The sequence below is a fragment of the Equus caballus genome, chromosome 20 (genome assembly GCF_041296265.1).
Source record: "Equus caballus isolate H_3958 breed thoroughbred chromosome 20, TB-T2T, whole genome shotgun sequence".
NCBI classification, from domain to species: Eukaryota; Metazoa; Chordata; class Mammalia; order Perissodactyla; family Equidae; genus Equus; species Equus caballus.
In genome coordinates, this window is record NC_091703.1 from 58,336,846 (window position 1) to 58,354,806 (window position 17,961).

Sequence of the window (17,961 nt, forward strand, 5' to 3'; positions counted from 1 at the left end):
GTTCTCATAACTTTTCAAATAATTATAGACTCTCCATGTAGGGCAGCTATATTTTTGTGTGTGTGTCAACAGAGCAGGCAGACCTAGCACTAATGAAAATCTGATATTGGGAGGTAGATTTTAGCTTAGTGGAAGGGAAAAAACAATCAATCGCCAACAAGCCAACCAACAAACACAAACTTTTACCATATGAGAAAAAAATGACTTTCTCTTGAAGTAATGAGTTCCGGGTCATTGGAGGTGTTCAAGGAGAGATTGAATGACCACTTTCAGGAACAGTGCAGAAAAGAGTCCAACATCTGATAATGGTTAGGTTAAATGACCTGTAAGTTTCCTCTGAAATCTAACATTTTATGTTTCTAAGAATGTACCAAATTTTATGCCTTAGATATAAGGTTCAGGAAGCCATATTATTTCTAAGCAATTTCTCATGTCCCATTTAGTAAAAAATAACGAAACAAACTAGTTCCTGAATGAGAAAGGAACAGAACTGGGGCTTTATATTTTTCTGGTCAAAAGAGTCCTTCAACATCTTTTGTCCTATGGAAACTAAGAAAATAATGTACTAAATTTTAACATTTTCTCTCCGTAATATTTTCTTTTGTGAAAGCTAGTTTCATTTTTCACCTTGTAAGGAAGGGGTCACTTCTGAGGCTTATTATCTTTTATGATTCCCTTTACCTCAGAGAGAAAGGCACCATTTAATTCTGACTAACCTGGGGTGCTTGTTTAAAATTTAGATTCCTGGCCCGACTCTGGCATAGCGAGTCAGGATCTTTGCGATGGTGTTCTTTGAATCCGAGTGTTTGACGAATGCCTTCAGGAGATTCCTGTGCCTCTTCCGGGTCAAGAATGTAGGCAGCAGATCTTCGTCGCTGGGCTTTCAGTATGGAAGCGTGGTTTCTTCTCTTATCGAATATCCAAAAACCTGCTCCTTCTTGTGCAATATCTGGGGCCAAAACCTTGACAAGAATTAAGAGTTATCTTCCAAAAAGTACTTTTTTTGATGTAGTTTTTTCATTTGCTTGCTTTCATTCATTAACTTAATAAGAAAAGTCAGTATATTTGTGTTTGCATATGAGCATATACTTTTAATATAATAGGAGAACTATGTCAGAAAGTTTCAAAAAGAAGGAAAAAATTTTCATCTTTATTTGTTCCTGTAAAAATAGTTGGTGGTAGGGTAGCTTGCTATTTACAACAGCATGCTACTGAATTCAAAGAGGTAACTAGGATACCTATGTGGTCAATAATAGTGTTGTTTCATTCCACGGTTTTAAAAATTCATGCTTTTGTTAGATGGAGTAACTATGTTTTTCCAGGCCTTTTTTTTTTTTATTGCCAGTGACAGAAATGACACTCAAACTAGCTTAAGAAAATCAAAAACCTCCTATAACTGGAAAGGATAGGAATGAACTCCAGGCATGTCTGCAGCTGAGGCTCAAATGGGATCAGAAGTTTGTCTTGAGCCATCACTTAGCTCTGGTTTTTTGTGGATTAATTTCATTCTGGTAAGTGCTCCCTATGTGCTGGCAAGGGCGGCCATCATCAACTCCAGGCTTGCCTTGTTCTTACATCTTGTGGTCCAAGAGAAGAGATAGCTGGCATTTATATTATAATCAAAATAGAGTTTTTCCAAGCAAGCAGGTTGAAAAAAAATTCCTGACTCAGGGTGAAATTTGAGATTTTGTCCATTTTGGCTGGGAGCCAGTGCAACTTACCCTAAATAACTCAATTTCTATTAAACTGAACTGTTTCTACTTGTAAGAAAACCTTATAGTGGAAATAAAGATTTTTTTTAGATCAAGTTGTTAAGATAAAATGTTAGAAAGCTCTTAAAGGCAATTGCAGTGAAGTTTAACACTTTTACATCTTACTGAAGGACAAAAATAATATGGCAGGAATTCAGGAAAGGCATGCTTAAAATTCAGTAAAATGCAGAAGCAGTAGAAGTTAAAATTGAAACAATCTTTTGTAGGTTTCAGTTGTTTTTAAAGTTAACAAGGACAGCTATCGATTCTATATGTCATTGGTGATATTCAAGTGCAGAATATTCTAAATACAATATTGGTTCAAAATGTAAAGATAAAAGTGATTTTAAATATTTTGAGGTGGGATGGAGGAAAAAGGAGCCAGAGAAGAGGCTGTGTGATAAGGTGGCACAATAACAAAATAACGTTTGGATCCAGCTTTTCACAGTGACTCTGGAGGCATTAGTTCAAAATGTAGTTTGCTTTAGCGAGACCAAACAATCATAGAGTGACGATGCAAGCAATGACAATAAGAGCATTCTTTTAAACCTATATCTACATTGTTGCATTTAATCCTCAGAATGACCCTTTAATGTAAGCTCAGTATCCTCTTCACTTTAGAGATGAAGGAACAAGGCACAGAGAGGTTGAGTAGCATGGCCAAGGTTAGGAGCTGATGTTAGACCCAGCATCCTGGCTCACGCAGAGTGATACTGGAGTCCAGCTTTGGATAATAATAGCTAATATTTATTTAGCATCTGTGATGAGCCCAGAATTACACTTGCTTCGTCTATTCCTCAGAGATGTCTTGTGAATAGGTACTATTTTAAACCCATTTCACAGATAAAGAATGACTTGAGATGCTGAGCAAATTGCCTGAGTAAAGTTAATAAATGCCCAAACTGGACTTAAAAATAGGTGTTCTGGACTTCACAGACTGTATTCCAATCACTACTATCTATGATCTTTTTCCTGTGTTAGATACAATGACCATCACGAACAAGGGGAATCCAGTTTTTTGTTATCTTTCTTGAATCCATAGCAAATGCTCATTTAATGACCAGATGCTACTGTGCTGTGACCTTAATAGGAAAGCATTACGAAAGAACATGAATATGCTAGTCACAAAAATAGTTGATTTTAAAGCAACCTATATCTGTGCTATGGACTATATGTAGTAGTTTAGGATTTAAATTTATTTATGAGGAATTGCATTTAAAATATGTCCCATAATTATTAGCAACCGTGGCCAGAGAGGAAATAGTTAATCCAGGATACAAAAGAGAAGGTTAAAACTGTTTCCATACCTAGTATCTTTATAGAGATATAACATTTATTAAAGAAGGACAATATGCTGTAAAAAACAGAACACATAAAAATGTAACTGACTCTCAACTAGAAGGACCCACAACTAAGATATACAACTATGTACGGGGGGCTTTGGGGAGATAAAGCAGAAAAAAAAATGTAACTGATGGAAAAATCAGTAGAAGAGTAAAGAAAAAAATTAAGCAAATCTCCTAGAAATAGAATGAAAAGAACAGAAAGCAAGAAAGGGAAATATGAGAATAAAGATTAAAAACATAAGGATCAATCCAAGGTTTTCTACCTAAATAATGGAAGTTCCTGAAAGAGAAAACAGAGGGCAATAAGTTACCAAAGAAATAACGAAAGAGGCAACTCTGAGCTGAATTATGAGTCTTCGTGTTGGAAGGGCCTACCACGTGCCCAGCAAAGTGAAGCAAAAGATGTTTGCCTAGATGTGTTAGTGTGAAAATTCAGAATACCACAGATAAAGAGAAGATGCTAAAGTTTACAGAAAGAAAACAACAAAATTAAAAAAGAGGTCCCCTTACAACTAAATAATAAAAAGACAACCCAATTAAAAAATGGACAAAGGATTTGAACAAACAATTCTCTCAAGAAGATAAACAAATGACCAACAAAACACATGAAAAGATGTTCAGTATCATTAGCTGTCAGGGAAATGCAAACTAAAACCACGATGGGATACCATTTAACACACACTAAGATGTCTATGATCAAAAAGATCAAGTATTGGTGAGAATGTGGTTGAATTAAACCCTCATACTTTGCTAGTGGGACTGTAGAATGGTATATGGCTTGGGAAAACAATTGGATAGTTTCTCAAAAGGTTACGATATATATGACCCAACAATTCCATTCCTAGATATATAGGCAAGAGAAATGAAGACAAATATCCATGCAAAAAGTTGTGCCTAGATGTTCATAGTGGTGTTATTCATAATAGCCCCAAAGTGGAAACAACCCAGCTGATGAATGGATAAAGAAAATGTATTATAGTCATGCTTCACTTAACGATGGGGATATGTTTTGAGAAAAGCATCATTAGGTGGTTTTGTCATTGTGTGACTATCATAGGGAGTACTTAAATAAACCTAGAGAGTATAACCTACCACAGACCTAGGCTATATGGTACTAACCTTATGGGACCACTGTCATATATGCAGACCATCATTGACTAAAATGTCGTTATGCCGCACATGACTCTATATCCATTTAGTGGAATATTATCTGGCCATGAAAAGGAGTAAACTACTGATACATGTTACAACATGGGTGAACCTTGGAAATATGCTAAGTGAAAGAAGTCAGTCCCAAAAGACTGCATATTTAATATTTTCTCTATATGATATGACCAGAATAGGCAAATCTGTAGAGACAGAAAGTAGATTAGTAGTTGCCTAGGGATGTGGGGGTTGGGGGAAACAGAGAGTGACTTTTAATGGGGACAGCCTTCTTTTTGGGGGATGACAATATTCTAAAATTTTTATGGGGATGGTTTCACAGCTCTGTGACTATACTAAAAGCCATTGAATTGTACACATTAAATGGGTGAATTGTATGGTATGTGTGAAATATATTCCAACAAAGCTATTATTTTTTTTTAAAAACTCACACTGTTATCAGACTTATTAACAGCCTTGGATTCTAGAAATCTATGTATATGTATATAATGTGGAAATAAATGAAGACCACCCAGATGAGAATAAGCAAAGGCTATTTATTCAGAACTTTCTATAGCAAGGGAGTCAGCCACCATAAGTTGGTTTTGGCAGAAACTCAAAGGCTGACAGAGGAGTGGGAAAGCTTTATGGTGGAAAAAAGGAAGGGCTTCAGGTGTGCCCTAATTGGTGCCTGTTGGCGCAGGAAGCCATAGGCGGGTTAGCCAGAAGTGGGGCATCCTGTGTGATTGGGTAGGGGGCATATTGGCTTTCTCTGGTTGGTACTAAATTGAAAGTGGGAACAAAAATTAGAGAGGCTGTCAGTTTTTAATCAACTTCTGGCCATTTGGGGCCAATTTTTTCAGGTTTTTTTGTTGATCTTCCTGGATTGTTTGCTGGAGATAGTGATCTGACTTCTGCAAGTCTGACTTGTAGATTGTAGGCTGGCTTCCTGGCTCTTTCCGGGAGGTAAGGGGTTGGTTTCCTAGGCTGCTTGCTACAGATTGCTGTTCAGAGTTCTGCTTTTATACTTGATTTGGCCATTGTCCATTTGTATAATCAGTCTCTCAATAAAAATGCTTTCAAAGTTATGAAGAACTGAAAAAATATATTTAAATAATATATGCAAAGAATAAATAAAATATGAGATTTGAATTAAAAAATATAACATTCAAGGATTCGTAAACTTTACTTCCTAAGCACCTTCTCTTATGAAGTTAATTGAAGACATTCCAAAAAATAAGTAAGAAAGGGAAAGATGTGACATCCAGAAAGAGGTGATGCAATCCGGAAGAGCAGGGACCTGACGTTCCAGAAGAGCACGGTGTGGCACATGCAGAGCGCAGCCGTCCGGGATGGAGAGCAAGGACCGCAGATGCCAGCAGGGAGGTCTGTGTGGGCAGAGGATGGAGGGAGTCTCTAAAGGAGCTGATGTAAAGGACTGTTTCCAAAGACACTGAGGACATGATAAGGGTGCAAGGAAAGAAAGAGGCAATTTAAAAAGCCATTAGACACTCCAGGAGAAACAATAATTTATTATAGCGTTTGCATTTTTATGATTCTGAATTATTGTTCACAGCAGAGCCTGTAATTACAAAAGCATAATAATACAAGCACTATTGTTTTTCAACAAAGACAAAAGGTAAAATAATTGGTTGTAATTACAAAACAGACCATAAATATTGTCATCCTTGATAAAGTAAAAACCAAAGTACAGGTGACAGAAGTGGGAAGGTGGAAAGTGGGGATAAGGGCAAGGAAAGGCATAGGTGAGATAGCATCATCATAAAATAGGAAGCCAAGAGATGCTGTCTATAGCTGATGGAACAATAAATGAAAGTGTTGGGTTTATTACTGAGAGAAATAATGGTACTCACATGCATTCACACACCAGCATAGGCATACAAATTCTAGCCCAAATTTTTCCATAACAATATGTTGTAGGACATCTCTCTATAGTAATAAATGATTTACATTATCGTTTGTAACTGCTCTGTTGTATAAAGTTTATCATATATAATCACTAGATTTGGGGGTTGTCACTAATTATTCATTATTGTAAACAGTGCTACAAAAATGTCCTAGTTTGTGTATATTTATGCAATTTACCTATTATTTCATTATAACAGTATCCTGAAAATGTAACGCTACATTTAAAGTTACCTATATTTGAAAATTTGAATCTGTGTTCATATTGGTCTCCAGAAATGTTTGATTTAAACTCTCAGCAATAATGTGTGGTATTTCCTGTTTCTAGACGTGCTTAACAACGCTCATGACTATCAAAGTTTTATGTCATTTGATTTCATTTTTATTTAAATGAGCATTGTTTGATTAGCAGTAAAGTTGTACATGATATTTTTATGTTTATTGCTTTGTATGTCAGCCTTTTCTTACCCTTTGCACACACTGGAATGTTTGTCTTCTTTTAATGTGTAATTGTGGTTCATATACAAGAAATTTTGAAAGTCGATCTGAAGCATTTGTTACAAATGTTTTTTTAATCATTTTATTTGGATTTTAACTTTGTTCATGCTGCTTAAAATTTTGAAGTAGGCAACTCTATAAATATTTTTATTTCGGGTGTTTGAATTTAGGTTCCATTCAGAAAGTCCTCCCTACTCCACTATTATAAAAATATGTACCCAGATATTATTATAGTATTGCTTTTCTTTTTTCATATTTAATTATTTTTTTCATTTGATATTTATTTTGATGTCAGATGATACATTTTCCAACCAACTTTTCTCCTAAATGGCTAGTTCTCCCAACACTGCTTGTATTTTTCCACTGGTTGAACATCAATGAATTCTACTATACGTGTGTGTCTTCCTAGTATATGTTCTATCTTCTTTGATCTGTATTCGCTGGTACGATAGTGTTTTAATTCCTAGTATTTTATTATCCCCTACCATATCTATTGAGAAAAATATCCTTTATTGCCCCTTTTTTGTATTATTTGTGTCTATTATTTCATAATTATCCTTCCAGATAAAATTGAAAATTATTTAGTCAAAATTTTGAAATGACTTAGAGTTTTGATTAAAATTGCATAAAATTTAAGGACAAATAATGACTTTGTAGTATTGAGTTTTCTCATTTAACAAGAATATAAAGCTCTCTTTTTATCAGGTCTTTGTATCACTCAGTGGTGATGGATAGTTTTGTCATAGGAGTCTTGCCTGTTTATTGGGTATGTATGGTATGAACACATATATGTGCATGTATGTACATGTGGCTTGTTAATGAAACATTAGTCCCTTGTCCTCCTACACTCTTTTCTCCTTTCAAGAGGCGTACTCCTTCAAATCGTCTATCTAATCCTTTTGGCATTTGCCCCATATCTGTAAATGCCTTGCTTATAATCCCATCAGAGCCAGCACCTGTGGTTGGCACGTTGTGCATGCACACTGTCCCGCCAGTTTGGGTTAGTCTTCCTCTCTCCAAGATGTATAGCTATCATCAGGCAATACACCTTCTGCGTCTTCCTGTACTCTTCCAATTTCCTTCTCTATTTTATCCCGTTGCCCATATCCCATGACTTTCTTTTTCTTGTCTTCATCCTCCTCTAGGTAAAGCTCATACTCCACTAGATTCCTGCCGCTTTCCAGAGGGTGGCAGGTCTCCAGAACACTTGGACTCCATTTACCATTGCCTGTCTTTATGTTATCTATGACTTGTGTTTTATTTCTCTATGTATATTAAACTCAAGAAAACCTAATAATTATTTTGTATATTCATATTATGTAATTAAATATTATATAAATATAATCTATTTCTATATAATCGATATAATGTATATAATTAGGGAGCATGAGGGCTCCCTAAATGTAAATGTTTTGCTACTGTATGGGCATAAATATGCCTATATATTCCAACATGGCATATGCTTGATAGTTTGGTTGGATATATAGAATTCCAGATTGCAGGTATTTTTCCCTCAGAATTTTAAGGGCTCCATTGTCGTTTATCTTTTATGGTTGTTGCTGAGATGTCTGAAATCATTCTGACTCCTGAACTTTTGTACATAACCTGTTTGGTCTTGCTGGAGGCTTCTAGAATGTTTTTTTTTTCATCTCAGGGTTCTGAAATTTTATAAGGAAGTGCCTTTGTGTGGATCTATTTTCATCCATTTTGAATTATTTCTCTGATTTTTTACCCCTCTGTTTTTCACTATTCTCTTCAGGGGAATTCCAGTTATTTTGAGATTATATTCTAAAAGAAACAAAATTAAATTTGTTCAATCTGCCATCTTTACTAGGAATTCTTGCATATTTCTTAAATTTCTTTCTATATATTTTGTTTTTTCTTTATTATTTATAGATATTTTAAATATAATTTATAGCTGTTTATTTTTAGTGTATAAGAAAGCTAATTAGTCCTGTTATTTTATTTCTACCTTTTTATATTTCTTCACTTTATTTCTACCCTTTCTTCAGTTGATTCTCTTGAATTTTCCTTGCATATAGTTTGTTCATCCTTCCCATTATTTACATTTGTTAAATTTTTTTGGTGACATGTTATTTACACTTTGAGTATGAGGTTAACTTCTAGTAATGATGGTAGGCATTTTTGTGATATTCCTATTAGTGGGAATAATTTAATGCTTTGTTATTAAATATAATTAATTGCATTTTCCAAGGAGCTTATTTTCAAGAATGAGTGTTAACTTATATAAATCTATTCTCAATATTTATGGAAATTATCTCTGTTCTTCCTTTAACCGTCATCATGGGGATTTAAAAATATATTTTCTAATATTGAAATATCCTAGAATTTACCATTTTTGGTTATATTGCTTTACTTTTTTGAAATAGTCTTTATTCTGTTGATGAATGCTTTAATATTTTTGCATGTGTAATTTTAAGCAGTTTGGTTCTGTAATGTTTATCTTTGGGGACTATCTATGCCAGGTTTGGGTAATTGGGTAATTTCCTCTTACAAATTGGCAAATTTTCTTTCTTTCTCTTTACTCTTAAAAAGTAGATCTCTGTTTCTTGATTAATCAACTTGAGATATTGTTCACTAGGTAAGATGAAGAAATTTTCACATTCTATTTGGCTTCATCTCTTCCCCTACACTCGATCTCTCAGCCTCTGTCATCTCTATTTCTATTGGGAAGGATAATATTTACATTCTGCTCTATAATTTTTTATGGCTTAAATTAAAAAATTGAAAACCGATAAGCAGCTTTTTATAGCTTTAAGATTATGTGAATATCATTCACTTCAGGACTAAGTAACGATTGTGCCAATTATTAAGAAATTATATCATCCTTGTCATTGAATCTATGATCCCTATTCTAATTACCAAGGTCAAATCTTTTTCCTCCAAAAATTTCTCAGAATCTTGTCGTATTCTGGCTTGGTTAATATGTGGATTTTCATCTTCTTGTAAGGATGCTTTTTCCAGTTTTTGAGACTCTACATATTATTTATAGTTAAATTTACTTTAATGTGTTTATTTATGTTTATGCTTATTTGTGGTTTTTTTGGTTTTGTTTATCGCAATTTTATTGGTATTGATAAACCTAGAAATAACCCAAATATTCGTCAGTTGGTGAAAGGATAAACAAATTGTGGTGCATCATATAGTGAAATACAACTCAAAATATAAAGGAATAAACTCTGAGACATGCAACAAAATGAATGAATCTCAGAAACATTACGACAACTGAAAAAAGCCAGTTGCAAAAAGCCTACATATTGTTTGATTCCATTTATGTGACGCTCTGGAAAAGGCAAAACTCTAGGGTCAGAAATCAGATTAGTGATTTCCAGGAACTAAGAATGTGGGAGTAGGAATGGAGGAATTTGGGGGATGATGGAAATATTTTATAGCGTGATTGTAGTGTTTGTTACATGACAGTGTGGGTTCCTCAAAACTCGCCAAACTGCATGTCTAAAAATGGTGAATTTGACTGTGTATAAATTAGACCTCAATAAAGCTGACTTAAAACAAAGATGATATCGGAAATGAAACATCTTTAGAAACACCACGGCATCTGACATGGTGTTTTGCAAAACTTTCAGAGGGAAAAGAGCCCTAAATGAAGTTAACTGCGTAATAGAGAAGCTGTGAATTCTGCGCTATTCAAGAGTCAATACTAGAAAAAAAAAAGATTGAAAAGTACTCAAAAATCAGATTTCTATTTCTTCCCCCAAATCTCACAGTTTTTCTCCTGTTATCCTATATATTTTAATTAATATTTGACATTCTTTGCATGTTAGAACAATAAATAAATTAAAATTTTTCTTATATTAAAGCAATTTTTGTCTTCTTAGCAAGTAAGGAATTGTGTTACATTTTAGTTATTAATTTATAGAAAACATTCAAACGTTCACAATGGGTACACAGTTTTCCTGTCTCTTCAAAAAGTATTCTTCTAGAATCTAGAATAATCTACATCAATTGATTCTTCACTGACTGTACTTTGTCACTACACATATTTGTTATGCCATGTTTCTGACAAAACCACCTATTCGATCGAGAGTAGTATCAATACCCATATAAAACGCGAGCACGATATTATAGATTATTAGGACAGAAATAGAACTTTAGAATGACGTAGTCTAGTTCCCTGTTTTATATGCACTGGTGTCCCAGATTGTCGGTTTAAACTATGTGCACATTAGGATGTCGGCAATTCAGGAGAGTCTGGGGATCCTATTCGTGTAATGGACTGTGGTAGTGAACACACGAGATACTGGACCTGGAGACTCACAGAAATCACTGGTGTTGATTTTGAAGATGAGTGTCCATATCAATGGGTGGGGCAGAGTCAGAGTGAAACTAACATGTTCTTTAACACCCTGGTTTTTACTTCCAAGCTCATCTGCCTTTAGATATGGTTATTATTTAAAGATAACAAAAACCTTTACGTAGGTAATTTTCTTGCCTAAAATCCTTTACCTGTTAACTCCTAGTCATCTTCAAGTCTTAGCTTAAATGCCTGAGGCCATTTTTCCTGCCTGGGATCAAGTTCCTTTCCTGTACTTGTCTTGTAGCACATAGCTTGATTTTAGTGAAGCAATTAGTTTGTGATTAGTGTTTTTTCATCTGTCTCTCAACTCAAATATAAGCTCCATAAGAAAAGGAAACAATGTCTTTCTTGGTCACCGCTATTCACTCAGCACCTGATGCTGTATCTTGTTCAGGATATGTCCTCAACAAATGTTTGATTTTCCACTGGAGGGTTGCTTGTCACACTACAGAAATAACTTGTGTTTATTTTTGTTTACATATATTACCCAGATCTATTACTCCGTGGAGTATCCCATATTGGATTCCTTCTCAGAAATCCTGATACGACCAGTGCCCTGGGGACAAGTGGGGAGAGGCCCTACCAGAAGCTGCCATCATATCCTTGTCATTGCCAGCAGCTAGACAAGCTCCCAAATCTCCATATGGAATATCCCACTCAGACCATCTCCTATATTTCTGAAACACGGGTTCTAGTGACCTCACTTCTATACTTCACAGACCTCATCATCCCTTCCCGTCCAGTGGTCCCTTCATGTTCTCAACGTCTATCAACCACACCTTTTTTATTTTGTTCTTTATTCCAGTTAGATTGCATGATCCATCATTATAATCACTCTTTGAAAATAGCTTCAACCTTTTTGCCCATCTTTCTCCATCACACTCACCTGATAAAATCTTGCACTGAGATGAGCTCAGACAGCCTCTATCTTCATGTCTGCTCCCTTCAGGCAAACGCTGCTTCAGAAAATTCACACAACTCTGCTGATTTGTTTCCCTTCGAATTCACGCAGACGTTAAATGGACTCTCTATAGCGCCCAGTAACCCTACTAAGTTGTCTCCAACTATGAATTATTGGTGAACCAGTAATTTTATCAGTTATATCACTCTGTTGATAAATTTTCAGAAATTCTGCTGATCATGAATTCAACTTCCTGCATATAATTTGTACTACTTAATACTTATAGTCCTCTTAAGATTATTTCTATCATGTTGCACACTTCTTTCTGCCCAGCATATTTTATTTCCAGTGCATCTTTTGTGTTTTCTTTAGTTTTCTTGAGACTGTAAAGGAATTGTTGTCTAAAGTGTTGTTTCATTTATAGAGGTGAATTTTCAAATGTATCATCTTCATTTTTTGTGTGTATGATTTTTTGTTGCTGTTTCTGTTATTCTATTTTCTTTTGAGTTTTAAAAATTTATATATCAGTTTGTTTGGAGTTGTTTTCATTTAATTATGGGGGGGGGGGAATTTGCCCCAAAATGAAACAGAAGGATTTCCTTGCATCATTTCCCTTCCTGCCTCAGCACTCTTCACAGTGTTTCTTGGATCTAAAGAATGGAGGTTTATATTTTCAGCCAGGCAGGACTACTGCATATGGTTGAAGAGCTCGTGCATTGCACAAGGATACCCAGCTGAAGGCATGAGCGGGGATGGAAATGCAGCCTACATTCTGCTCAGCAAGCCCGGGGCCCCACTGTGGAGTGGTGTCTTCCTAGGGGAAGAGGCTCCCTCTTCATCTCACAAAGACATAGTCCACCCATCCAGCTATGTGTCTGCAGAGAGGAGACTTCCTTGTGCTCCCACAGACGCAAACCCCTCCTACCTGTCTACATCTCTGCATGTATCTGCCTTCCATCGGAGCTGCCCGTGCTGGTCTCCTTAGGACCAGGTCTTTGGATACCATCCAGCACCGCCCCCCATCATAATGTTGTAATTTCTTTCATCTAAATAAAAGATCCTCTTATTCCTAAATGCTGCTCCATCTACTGCCCCATTTCTCTGTTGCCCAGTCAGAGCGAAATTCCTCAGCAGGGCAGAACATTCTTCTCTTGTGCATCAGTTTGGAGGGCTCCCTCGTGTTCTTCAGATCTCTGTTCAAATTCACCTTCTCGTTGAGGACCCCTCCTTGGCACTCCCTATGTCCCTTCCCTAAATTAATTTTGTCCCCAGCACTGTAACCATCTGACATATTGTAAATATTGTTTCGTTTCAGCTCTCTAAGGCGTGGAGCTAGATCAAACTCTGTATGTTGGCATTTTCTAGAGCATGCCCCCCAAACCATTATTTCAGCCAGATAAAAAGGGTTACCTTGTCACAGAGTTAAGTTTACTCTGAAAGCAATTAAGCTTAATCTTCAGGGCCCCTCTCTTGCACAGACCAGTGAAAATATCAGGAGTTGCTGAGAGTTATAGAGTGTTCTAGTTGGCAGGGGAAGAAAGGTTTACCGCCAGGAACATTTCTAAGGAAACATTTCCGGTGTGTTGCCCGCTGAGAGCTCAGAAGAAAAGAGACACAGATCTCTAAGAACTTTCAAATGGTTTCTAAATAAATATGTACTATATTCCTAACTTTATATTTTATTTTCTATATTTTTTCATAAAGAGGGTTTGCAAATTGTAAAAGTTTCAGGCTCCACAAGGGCTTGGTCAGATACATTTGGTAAACACAGAAGTAAACAAAATGAAACAGGTTTCCCTGATGCAGAGTCCTAGAGGCACTTACCATGCACATCGGCAATGGACATCTCTCCGAGAAAGTTGGGATATGCAGTATTTCCCAAATGTGCACAGCTATTGTTTCTAAAGCCTCTTAGGTGATCAGCATCCTGTGGAATACTCAGGGAAGCTCTGGTTTTCTTCCTATCTCATTTCCATCAGAATGGGTGAGCACTTCTGTAACAGCTTCAGGAAGCCACTTGAAATGACTGGAATGTTACTTTATATTCAAAGGAAATATGAACTAGATTCTTTCCGAGATTGATTGAACCTCCTATGTTTAGCATGACTCTGGATGAAATAAGAAGAAAAATAAAAAGCTTGAACACATCCACCTTTCCCACAATAGTCATTGTTTTAACCCTTCTGAGTCTCCCATTGATGAAAGAGATTAGAGTTGCTTCCCTGAAGAGTACCTGTGCCATGAGAATATTTTCCCATTTAATCTACATTTTCAAATTCTGCTGCCCCATGGGATTGAAACCTAAAAGGCATTTCAATGCACTTGCCAATTTGAAGCTATCACAATCCTCCAAGAATAGTTTTTAAATAGTTTAAAAATGTTTTAAGTTGCTAAATGTAAAAAAGAACTATGATTTTTCAAACAGAATTAAACTATGTGATACTCCCTCTAAATAGTAGATAATAGATTAACTTAAACAGTTCAAATCTGTGTTAGAAGAAAAAGGGTCTCAGATGCTGGAAGTGAAATTGTACCTTATCCACGCCAGGTGGATTTTAAATAATTTTAAATAATACTTTCCACAGGAAACTCTGTGATGAATGTGGATGTGTTTATTAGCGAGAATCACATCTGTCTTTGTATTTGGCTTTCTTCTAATGCGCTATCCATTTTTCTAACTTTTCATTTGAGTTCTATCACATTTACGGCATCTGCATTCACGAGATTGCTCACTTCCCCAGCTCAGATTTCATGGTATTTAACAACTATAATTATACTTTTCAAGTGCTGTACCAATCTTCAGTATTACATTCTCTGGCAGGAATATTAGCTTTTCAAAAATGCTGAAAAGCTCATAGAAGTTTCATTTGTAAAGATGGGCTGCGCTTAATTTTGATGACAGTTATCTTGTTCATAACCACACTAAAAAGATCAATCTCATTAAAAATGTATTACAATTGGCAAATCTAAATATGATGGACTAAGTTCTATCATCAAATTTGTAGTAATGATCTTAGATATGAGTTACCTGGAGTTTTAAGAGGAAAGGTGATAAAAATAAAATTTTCTTACTTTCCGGGTAAATATCATTCAAGATTCAAAGATAGGGTGGAAATATGTCCTGGTTTGCCCAGCACAGTCCCAGTTCATCCCTGTTGTTTTAGCTTATTACTATCACCCCCCTTCACTCTCAAAGGGGTCTTGGTACGGATGATAAATTATATAGTCAGCCTGTTTATAGATTGTCTACTAAATCTGGGATGATTTGATCTAAGTCATTCAGTTCTCTCTTTCTACCTCCTTCCTCCAATACCTAGTAAGTTACAAGGTTTGGATGGATTTGTAATAATAGTTAAAATTTTTATATGTACACAATAAGATATAAGAAGTCAATTTTAGACTACACATATGTGTGTATGTCTTTAAAACAGAATAAAGTATATAGAGCCCCAGGGCAGATGACTGAATGTGATTTTTACACACTATGTCACCCTCACACATCACATAGTATGTAACACATATTGTATCTTGCCTACTCTACTGTCATGGATTTTAGGGCAACTATAAAGACAAAATTTCTTGCTCCCTAAACCAAGAAAAACTTGAATTATGTAAAACTTGCAATCACATCTCAGAAAAGTATGGTTGTTTGGTAAGGACAACTGAAATTTAAATCGTGCAACTATTCCGTTTTTTGTTGTTGTTGTTGCAAATTTGACCTAATGATAATGTCTCAGCACTAAAAGAGATAGTGTGATAAAGACCAGTAAGTAGTTTAGAATTTTTCTTCTTGCAAAATAACTTCCTTGATTAATGATGATTGAATTCTTAGGACTGTATGTCAGGGATCATTTTTCCATTTTATTTATTACGTATTTTTAACACATAGAATTGGAAAGCACAGTATTTAAATGGCCCATATTCCTACCAATCAGATAACAAATACCTGTTAATATTTAAATACCTTCAACCTCCCCTCTCCCACACACATATAAAATTTAATTTTTATAAATGATGTGTTATCTAATATCGTATAACAAATTACTGTATAACATGTTAGCAGCTTGAAATACAGACTCATCATTTTCTAGTTTTTGTGGGTCTGGAATTCAGGAGTGGCTAAGCTGGTTGGTTCCAGCTCAGGATCTCTCATAAGCTTGGAGTCAAGCTGTTGGCCAGATCTGTAGTAATCTGAAGGCTTGACTGGGGCTGTAGGATCCATTTCCAAGGTGGCTCACTTGCATGGTTGTGGGCAGAAGCCCTCACTTCCTTGCTTGTTGCTGGCTGTAGGTCTGTGTTCCTCGCCCTGAAATCTCTTCATAGGTTGGTTTGGATGTCTTCAAGACATGTAGGCAGGCTTTCCCCAGAGCAAATGATGCATGAAGAAAGCTGCAAAATGCCTTTTGTTACCTGGTCTCAGAAGGTACATGCCATCACTTCTGCCATATTCTATTCATTAGAAGCAACTCACTAAATCCAGCCCACACTCAAGGGGAGAGGAATTAATCTTGACCTCTGAAATGAGGAGTATCAAAGAATTTGTGGCCATATTTTGTGGGCAGATTTTACCACCATACGTGGTAAAAATATAGGAAGCTAGTGCAAAGTGGGAACGCTGGAAATTATAAAACATTGCTGAAAGAAATTAAAGAAGATCTAAAAATTGGAAATATATATTCAGAAAGTAGAATCTCACTACTCTTATGATATTAATTCAGTCCAAACTGATTTATGTATTCAATGCTATCACAATAAAAACCCAGCAGTCTTTCTTGTAGAAATTGACAAGATGACTCCTAAATTAATATGGAAATGCAAAGGGCCTAAAAAAGCAAGATGATCCTGAAGAAAATTGGAAAAAATACACTACCACATTTCAAGATTTACTATGAAGTTATAGTAATTAAGACAAGAGTGTTTTTGGCATTGTTAGTGCCATCAAGTCAATTTTGACTCCTAGTGCCCCTAGCTACAGCAGAGCGGAACCTTACCTGATCTTTTTATGCCATCCTCTCACCTTCTGTGCTACATCAGACAATGCTCTGTCTGCTATTCATAAGGTTTTCATGGCCCATTTTTTCAGAAGTGAGTGACCAGGTCCTTCTTCCTAGTCTGTGTTAGTCTGGAAGCTCTGCTGAAATCTGTCCACCGTGGGTGACCTGCTGGTATTTTAAATACTGGTGGTACAGCTTTCAGTATCACAGCAACACGCAGTCACCACAGTGTGACAGCCGACAGATGGGTGGTGTGGTTCCGTGACTGAGAAATGAACCCAGCCCACTGCAGTGAGAGTGCTAGATCTTAACCACTAGACCACTAGGGCTTTTTGTTTTTTGTCATAAAGGTAGATAAATAATTCAGTGAAACAGAACAGAAAGTCCAGAAAGAGACACATATAATGTCACTTGATTTTTAACCAAAGTACCAAGCAATTTGAAGGGCAAAGTCCTAAACTGGAAACAATCAAATGTCCACTGGTAGGAGAATGGATTAACGAATCATGCTATATTCATATTCTGGAATACTACTCAACAATAAAGGAACAAAATACTGATACAGGCAAAAACATGAATAAATCTTTAATACATTTTGCTGAGTAAAATAAGCCAGATGCAAATGGATACATATGTGTGTATCCATTTATATGAAGTTAAGAACAGGCAAAATGAATCTATGAGAATAGAAATCAGAATATTGGTTACCATTAGGGGACAGTATAGACAGGGAAATGGCAGGGGCAAACTTTCTGGGGTGATGGAAATGTTTTGTATCATGATCTACTTGGTGTATATATGAGTGGATGCATAGGTAAAATGCATTGACCTTTACACATAACAGTTACACATTTTTTTTCTGTGTGTAAGCTATTCCTCAATTAAAAAAAGACAAAACAAAAAACTCGCAATTTCTGTTAAGCTTCCAAAATACTATAAAATCTGCATGCTAAAAGATATGCCATCTCAAAGAGCAGAATTTACAAAAAAATGTTAAAACCAGTTTCACAACTTTTGGAATTCTCAGCAAAACAAGGCAAAATGTGTTCTACACTGGAGAAGAAAG

At 35.8% G+C, this 17,961-nt stretch overlaps 1 long non-coding RNA gene across 1 annotated transcript in view; it reads left to right on the forward strand.

Annotated features, from left to right (window-relative positions):
• Positions 1 to 17,961, forward strand: part of LOC111769355 (uncharacterized) — a 218,751-nt gene that overhangs the window by 143,676 nt on the left and 57,114 nt on the right. The window lies entirely within an intron of this gene.